The sequence below is a fragment of the Anser anser genome, assembly GCF_964211835.1.
Source record: "Anser anser genome assembly, chromosome: 1".
Lineage (NCBI taxonomy): Eukaryota > Metazoa > Chordata > Aves > Anseriformes > Anatidae > Anser > Anser anser.
In genome coordinates, this window is record NC_139720.1 from 202,167,566 (window position 1) to 202,175,900 (window position 8,335).

Consider the following 8,335-nt stretch of genomic DNA (forward strand, 5'->3'; position numbering starts at 1 on the left):
AGGACTACATTATTATGTTGTTTAAGCATCAGAATATGAATCTACTGACATCACTGTAGTGAAACATGACCTTTTCTGCTTTAAAAATTTTAAAATAATTAGGTCAAAATTGTCATTGTTGATATTTGTACTACAGTAATTCGTGGCCGATAATTTAATTGAATTTTCATATGTATGAAGCAGATGTTATAAGTTCTCTACTGCATCACTACGGCAGTGTTATTCATGCAGATTTATAATAAAGCAATCCTGTATTGTTCATTCCCACATTTATCTACATTTTGTACTGCAGCTGATTTTGCAATTGTCTCATTTAATTATGAACATTGACATCATTTACAGGATTTATGCATCTAATTAAGTGGGCTCTAATAGCGAAGTTTCAGAAATAAAGCCAAGAGACTAATATATGTTTGCTAGTGGTTACGCTGGTTTCTATTGTTTCTCTTAAGCAAGAAGAGCAAGAAAGAAAGAAAGTCTTTGTTTCCTGCTATCAGAAGAAGTCTTAAAATAAAATATTTTCAGTCTTCTCTGTCATTATATATGAAGGAATAGTTTAAAATGTTAAATTGATAATTAATAGTAAATTTGTTATAAAAGTCACTGAAAAGAATGCAAAAGCGGAAGTGTTAATGGGAGCTGAGAAGCCAAGCAGCCTATTGACCAAGGTGAATTTATAACTACCAGTAAACCACTTATTAAAGTGTCTATTTATTCATTGAATAAGCCATTATAAACTACATGTGTGTGACATTAATACAAAGTGTGAACCTTTTCATTTTCCAGGCAAAGATTAAATGAAAGAGATTTGTTGATTAACGATCCTCTAAACTGGTGGAATGGTCCAGCAAGGTCAGGAATGAGAAAAAATCCAGTTCATTAGTCAGCAAGTTTTCCTGTTCATGGTTTTATTGCTCCAGTTTGCTTATTTATTGGTCAAGACAAGTGAAATGAACAGGAAAAAGGCCAGCTAGGGTTACAATCTAGCTCTGTAATAGACAGATAAGGCTTTCTGTCCTTCAGGAATTTCCTTTTTTGCTCTTTCTCCAGCCATCAAGTGTTGATGTGGTCATGACTCACTGCAAACCACAAGTAATATTTATTTTGCCTGACCTCCATCAATACAGGACAATAACTGTTTGTTAATTTCATAAATCTATGGAAGCTTGTTAGTCCTTCCTGTTTTAAAGCCTTCCAGTGAAGTGAGAGTCTACTATGTGGATAGATGCTTTATCTGGACATTTCTTCAGCACTGTGTTCATCACCATGAGCCCTTCTTTGTTAAATATGACAGTGGGGTTGTTGGGGTGCCACTGGTGGAGGTGGAGATGTTCAGAGCAACCTATGTGTAATCAGTACTTCCTATCTCATGGTAATACCTCTTATCTGAATAAGTCGTAAGGAGGTAGTGGGCATTCAAAAGGATCTGGACTCTGAGTAACTCATAGTTAATGAAAAATGATGTTTGATGGACTGGCAGAATTCAGAGGCATTTAGCCCATCCTTTTGCCCCAACCATTATCCCTGTTTGCCTAAACTACCTTTCCTCATTTCCCTCCTTGGTCAGGAATATTCAGAGGTCTCTCCAAGAAATCTGCATGTTTATGGGAAACAGCTGGGAAATGCAATGAGTTTAAAATAATTCTGTCTTGTATGATTGGATCCTGTAATTTTTTGTCTGTTCCCAGAAAATATGAAAAATAATTTATTGCTTTCTTTAACATCTTTAAAGGTTTGTATGTGTTCTTTCCATCTTCTGTAAATTGAACAGGATTTTTTTTTCTAGTAGGGAATGTAGAGATATATTCAATACCTATGAACTGAATACCTATGTACAGTATTTGTTAATTATGCAGCTGTCATCTGTCTCCAGCAGCTTTTCAGCATAATTGTAATGAACATTATTCCTTTCCCTTCTGATCCTTTCATCAAAATCTTGTTATGTTTTATGTTTTCCTTAAAGTCAAAGCTACAGAAGTCATGGGATTATTTGAAATTCAGCTTTTCTTAGAACTTTTTAGAGAGAAGGATAGTGCAGGGAAAAAAAAATATGTTCTGGGCCAGCACACACATTCTTCTTCTCCCTTCTCAACCATTTAAAATATTTTTTCTCTCTTTAAAAGAGCAGATCAGCAAAAGCTTTTCTTTTGCTTGTTTTAGCAATTCACATGAAAGAAAATTTGCTAACATTGTGTTGGCTAGCAGACCACACAACAGCTGTGAAAGCTTCCCAGCACCTACGGTCAGTAAGGAAATGGCTACTGTACTAGTTGACAAACTGCAGTGTTTTTGAGAAACTCATTACCTCCAGGAGAACTGTGCTATCGTTCTCAGGGAAATCTGATGGCTAAAGTATGGTATTTTTCATCTGTGCGCCTTCATTTTGAATACAAAACAGATGCAGAGGTACTAGTTTCCATTCCTCATAATATTGTCATCCTTATCAGCAAGCTGAACTGATAATAGGTTGAAAAACTGTAGCTGGGTGGCCATTACTTTTAATCCTCTAGCAGTTATTTTTTGCCCTATTGTTTCTCACCCTTATGAAGACTGCCTTACAAATACCCCACGATTTATCCACCACCATGGAGCACCTATTTGCTGTGGAGTTTTTCTGTAGTCACATGGAAAGCAGATCAGCCTAGCTGTAAAATCAGAAATGAATCAGGTTGGGTGAGACCCACAAGGTGACTTTACAATAAGAGCTCTATCACAGGAGGAGAGGTGTGACTGGAATTGAGCAGAAGGCAACTGTGGCAACGGGGTGCCAAATGACAGGATGGTGTCTTTTATCCGAAAGTATCTTAATGTCTGCCACTTAAGCATACACCAGTACTTGAACGGGTAATTCATTAGAAAGTCAGAGTATTGCTCTCCTTGTTTATGTTCCTCTGCATATTAGAGGAAGAGGTATGTTTCATCTTAATATGCTGAATGTGTTTTTCTTCTGTCCACAATCCACAGTTAAGTGATTTAATTTTCATGTCTGGCTTCTATTTATTCCACAGCCAGAAATGTTACATCTGTAATAGTCTCATGCAAGCTCCTTTAGTAGTCAGTGGAAAGTCTTCAGCTGACATTAATGGGGTTTAAATCAGACTTAAATCAAAGTTTTAAGTGAAGAATCTAGTTGGTAGCTTCTGTATTTCTACAGATTAGTTTATTGGTAACATTGGACTATATTTTTAAGAAATGGAGTTCACTTTAGCAAAAGTACATGCAAATCAGCTAATTGCTTTTCTATGTGCAATGCCTGAAAACAAGCATGCTCTTTTTTGATAGCACAGTGGATTTTTTTTTCTTCTTAATGTGCTTCCATCACATTAAACCAAAAGGAAAATTAAATTGTTTTATTGCTATAAGCTATTCATATTGTTATAATCTGTGTATCTGTCAACTTTGGATATACTTGAAGGGGAGACAGAGAGAAGGGAGTGAGCTTGTCTGAGGAGGATGATCATCAAGGAGGTACTTGAAAAATAAAATGGGAAACAAATAGAAATGCTTGCAGGGAGGGAAACAGAATTAATGGAGAAAGCATCTGGGAGTAAAGGAGAAAGAGTTTATTGGTCCAAAGCTAAGGGTCCATGCCCAAAGTAATGATTAAAGAGGATAACAGGGTGTGGGGACTTTGTTCTTTGCTTTCTTGTGGGATCTAACAATTACTGATCAGCCAGGGATGGCTTTTTGCATGCTCTCGTGTGCTCTGGTTTGGGAGTGTGTGAACTGTGAGCAACTGTCAGGCTAGCAGAGGATTTTGCATTCCCTTTTTCTGTCTTCTGTGAATGCCTATGAATCTAAGGACTTCTGTTCTTTTGGAGGTTTTGCCTTGTCTCTCCGCATGGGGAATAGAGGGAAAAAAGTGTTTTAAATTTGCTTTTAAGACAGTGCTTGAATAGAGGAGCTGAGAACAGGTACTCCTTGATGCACATCACAGACTCTTGTGTGCTAGTGCTGCTGTGTAGTAGTGATAGCAAAATAGCAGTTCACAGCTTTTGGAGATTCTCTCGCCGCATCTGTATTTATACCCACGGATATTTTCACTCTGCTGAGAAAATTGTACTTAAAAGGAGATGATTTTCACACATGTAATTACCACTCATTGTTACCACCTTGCAATAGAAGTGCTAACATGTGAGGACACACACTACATTTGTGATTTTTTTCAATGGTCTAATGAATGTCTTGAAAGTGTTTCCAAGCGTATTTATAGCCTCCAAAGCAGCTTTACAATGTATGCAACAGACAGCAAACATTATAGAATAAAGTGGTTTCCTTATTTTTATCCAAATATCCAAATACAATAGTGTCCCCCTGCAAAGCTAACCGTAGAAACTACTATGTGCTTGATTGCTATCTTGCCTGAGAAACATTTCATCTTTCTGAAACAGACCCCAACACTCTCCTGCCCTTCCAGCTTTCCTCCAATATATGCATGTAGGCAAGGTAAAAAAAACTACCAAAGGAAGCAAAACACCTTAGGAAACAGAGGTGCAGACCTGAGGCTGCCCAGGATAACCCAGGTCCTTCTGCAGTGTTGAATCCACTCATCTTGAATCTGTAAGAGCAAATACAGAGTTGAGGAGCACATCCACAATTCTGCCATCTCCAGGTGAAATGATATATCTTTACTACACGTACGTGCTCCCTGTCTTCATTATGAATAGAGCAGGAAATGTCTGCTGTAAAATACTTTCCATGCTCCTCTGAAAAGGCAACACATCTGCTAATATTTATGGTTCTTCCCTGTCCTTTCACAGTCCCCTCACCCTTCACGCACAATGCCATCGAACATCGCTCTTTCATTTACCCAGGATAAGGCCCACAGATTTTACTCATCTCACATTTAACAGATGATAATCCCCAAGACAAAAGGAAATTATGCTAAGCGTCTGGCACAGCCTATTCAGCACAGTGCTGAAATGAGGCACCACAGCCTCTGTTGGGGTACACATGTATCTCTTCCTTTTTCCACGTATGCAGAGGTTGCCTGAAGTGCTTCATATCACAATCACAGCTCTCCCAATTTCTCCATGTCCTCAGCCCTTCAGGACACCTACAGCTAATCTGGAAACAGCTAAACTATTGGCAGGTGCTCACTCCTTCCTATCGTGTAATTCAGGGTCAGCAGAATTAAAGTTGTTTGGATAAATAGCATATGCATATGGTTTATCTCTGTTATTTCCTGGTTTTCAGAGGTCTGAGTTTTAGGAGTGCAGTTGCAGAAAATACTGTTAGAAGCTGTGAATATCCTTGGGCTTTTGGGAAGTATTATTCATCACGGTGAGTCTGAGTATTTTCACAAGAACGAGAAACTCCTCCCCAAGAGTACAGCCTGAATTACTATGCTGGGCATATTCTGGACTTCTGTGACAAAAAGTGAAGGTATTTTCATTCCCTGAGTTATAGCTGAAATCTGTGTGAAAAACAACCTGATTCTTGTGTAAGGCTCTTGTCTTGCAGTTTTTGTTTTTTTTTTTTTTTTTTTAATGCAAACAGGGAAACCATCTTTGAACTCTCACCTTTCAACCAGTCACAGGTGAGGCTCTCACATTACAGACCCTGAGAGTCACTTCTGCAAAATGCAACATTTCTTTCAATATTTGAGCACACCCTGGGTTCCCATTTACTTTAGTGGGCATCATAAGCCTCAGCAAATTCCAGAAGTACCCACCGCAACATTGTCCACCAGTGGGATTTCTGCCTTGTGGAGGAGGCCCAGGAGGATTGTTGCTTTTTGTGGTGCTACAGACTGCTCTGGCACAAAGTTGCCCCGTGACAGTATCTGTGGCCTCAACATGCAGCCTCCTCCTTTGTCAATAGGAAAAAGCAGAGGAAGATCTTTCCTAGAAGGGTTACAATCATGACTGTCCCCATAGGGAAGAGGGACTGTCCTTAATTAGCTCAACAGGTAACTTATTTTATCTTATTTTAACATGATTTATCTTACTTTAACCTGAATTAGCTAAGTATTTGGGGATTTTCTTCTTAATCTAGATGGAAATACCATAAAATCTGGATAGTATAAGAAATTACGTAAAGCAACTATTCCTGTAAACCTTCTGTTTTGGTGAAGAGATGTTTTTGATCAAGATATGTTTCTACTTGTATTTAGAAGGTCCTTGATAGAATTGTACCAAATAGCAGCCAGGAGCTGAGTATCTTTTGTGTATGCTCTCCAAATCCAGAGTATATCTATACTGGTTCTGTTGTGTCCAAGACTGGTCTCTCCTTTCACTGGAATACTTCTCTCCCTCTTCCTTTCCTCTTCCTTTCCTTTCCTTTCCTCTTCCTTTCCTTTTTCTTCTTTTCCTTTTTCTTCATGAACAGGTGACCTCAGTAATATGATGAAAGGCATGGTGATTTTTAAAGCCACAAAGACAGGCTACCTCAGGCCCCTGGAACAATTAAAGATGATTTTATGACATTAAAGTTAATGACCAGCAAAAATTTGAAAACAACATTTTCCCACAGAATAATACCACGAGAGTCCAGTTCATTTTGGTTATGCTTTGGAAAATGAAAGGCACCAGCTGAAACTGGTTCCTGTTCTGCAAAGATATTGTTAAACAATGTTAGCACTTAGAAAATAATCCCTCCTGGTCTTTTTTGCCTTTCAATAATATTCTGTAGCAAATACAGCCTGTGTGCACTGACAGAAACAACACTGAAGAAATTGTTTTTGTCTTCTCTGGCAAAGAGATGTGTTTTTTTCTTTTCCTTCTACGAAGGCAACCATAAAAGGCTGGACAACAATAAAAATCAGTCATCAAAAATTTTCCCTGTCAAAAATATGAAGAAGGAAAGCTTAGAAGTGGAGCTATATCACACACTGAATGGCTCCAATGCATGTTATTTGGGAACGATGTAGGTGTACCAGCAGAGAAAACTTCCCTTCCACAAAGAGTCTTTATTATATAGAAATATACTCCATCCTACTTAACATAAACTGACCTTGCTCTGTGTCTTCTGATGTAAGGCACATTCACCTGACCTGCATCTGGAAATGGAGTTGCAGCTCTTCAGACAAATTAAGGATATCAAAATGCCTGACTTCCAGGAAGTTCTGCACCACTGTACTCCCATATATTACTGATGTGATGGCTATCTGAAGAAATAGGCAATGACCTAATTCCTTAGCTAATAGAATTTTTCCTATGGACTTAGCTGGAATTTTTTGGGGGGAGGAAAATGAATTATGCCAATAAAAGCAGAGTCCTGTCAGTAATGTTCATTTAGTCCATATGGAGCAAAACCATAAAGGCCTCAATTTCTAACAGTAGCCACCATGACTCTGGCTTTTGCTATGGCTCTGCTGGATCACTTTTCCAGTCCCTTTGACTGATTGTTCATATTCATGTCCTGTGTGCTTGCAAAACACTGTTGCAGTTAATTTTGTGCGAGTGATAATTCCCATGATTCCCATCTCACCCCTACACTCCTGCAATTACTCTTGTTCCTTCACTACAGAGAATTAGTCTCACATTTTTATATTATTTTTGAAACATTTCTCACACAGAGCTCTGCTTATGTCTGCAAATTTAATACCTGTTCCAGCATGCTGTACTTGTCCTGTCCTTGATTTACTATTTGAAATAATAAATGCAGAGCATTTATGTAACACTTTGCCTATGGAGACTCCATGGTGCAGAACAAAAAAGGTAGGTAACACTAACCCTGTTTTGCAAGTAGTAAAACATGACATAACGGTGGTTTTGGCCATTTCAGGCAGTCCTAAAATTAGGTCTGGAATTCAATTGAGTTATACCAGTATTAGGCCAGCGCAAAGCAGTGTTGAATCAAGTATTTATAAAACACCAGCCCTGTGATATCTCATTTCACTGGCATGAGACTGAAGAACAACAGTATTGAGATGGTGGGAGACAAAGTGCCAAAACAAGCACCTATGCTGTAGTGGTCCAGGAATGAGCCATGTGTGTCAGCCTACCGTGTTTCACAAGCACTAAAGGGCAAAAAGCTTTTTTTTTTTATTTTTTTTCTCTCCTTTCTCTCTCTCTCTTTTTTTTTTTTTTTTTAAATTTAAGTAATTGTATCATAATATTTAATTTCTTACAGCCGAGTCACTCTCCACCGCAGACTGTCAGGAGATAAGGCAGGCTCTCACCAGGACTGCTGCAGACAGGTGTTTCACATACCTTTATGCTGCCCTTTGACCCCCCTGGTATGTATATTGAGATGCTAAGCTGTCCTAAAGCAGCGTAGCTCTGTGAAAGCCAACAGAATGACTCCACTTAAAGCCAGCTGACGGCTTTGGTCATAAACACCCCAGGCCCTCCTGTGAACAGACAGATTGAAGCTTGCTTTTTAAGATGCA

General features: G+C 38.6%; 1 long non-coding RNA gene across 1 annotated transcript; it reads right to left on the minus strand.

Moving 5' to 3' along the window:
- Positions 1-3,425: 3,425 nt before the first annotated feature.
- LOC310892805 lies at positions 3,426-8,099 on the minus strand. The gene is made up of 3 exons (XR_014578466.1): positions 6,955-8,099; positions 4,500-6,398; positions 3,426-4,045 (listed from the first exon to the last, which is right to left on the minus strand). It is a non-coding gene; the product is annotated as an uncharacterized lncRNA (long non-coding RNA).
- Between the last annotated feature and the right edge of the window lie 236 nt (positions 8,100-8,335).